Source organism: Propithecus coquereli, unplaced genomic scaffold (genome assembly GCF_000956105.1).
Source record: "Propithecus coquereli isolate 6110/MARCELLA unplaced genomic scaffold, Pcoq_1.0 Scaffold93, whole genome shotgun sequence".
NCBI classification, from domain to species: domain Eukaryota; kingdom Metazoa; phylum Chordata; class Mammalia; order Primates; family Indriidae; genus Propithecus; species Propithecus coquereli.
In genome coordinates, this window is record NW_012155618.1 from 2,889,620 (window position 1) to 2,890,168 (window position 549).

Genomic DNA, 549 nt, shown 5'->3' on the forward strand with positions numbered 1-549 from the left:
AAGTCTTGATATTTGTAATATTGCCCTTACATGCTATTTAAAAGAAAAACAGTCAATGAAAGATTGAACTAGATAGAATGATCCTTTAGACAATGCATTACTAACTATAATCATTTAGAAGGCTCTTAGTGATTCAGAAAGCACATTATGCACTTAGGGCTGATAGTGCACTGGTAGGATTGGTACAGTCATGCCATTTGTTAAAATATTAAAATGCTTCTACACTGGTTGGTAAATCGTTTTTACCAGGAGGGCCCTGAATGGCTACCCATCCACCCTATTGCAGCCACCTGGCTATCGAGATTAGAAGCACTTAAATGTTCCTAAAACCTTTTAATCACTGATGCATGCTTGTACTCAAATTAATTTTGGCACACTGTGACTATTCAGTCTACTACATAGGCTATTTTAAAAGGTATTTATGTCTTCCTTTTTGTATTCAATTCATCTTCTCCACTTTTACAACCTTTAAAAAAGCAATTCTCAGATTAAGGCATCTATTTCCCTATTAAAAATTGAACCTTACTCTTACATAGTGCTTCCTTTGCT

At 34.8% G+C, this 549-nt stretch overlaps 1 protein-coding gene across 1 annotated transcript in view; it reads left to right on the top strand.

Annotated features, from left to right (window-relative positions):
- The window catches only part of LRRTM4 (leucine rich repeat transmembrane neuronal 4), a 979,915-nt gene that overhangs the window by 602,051 nt on the left and 377,315 nt on the right, over positions 1-549 (top strand). The gene's annotated exons all lie outside the window — the stretch shown is intronic.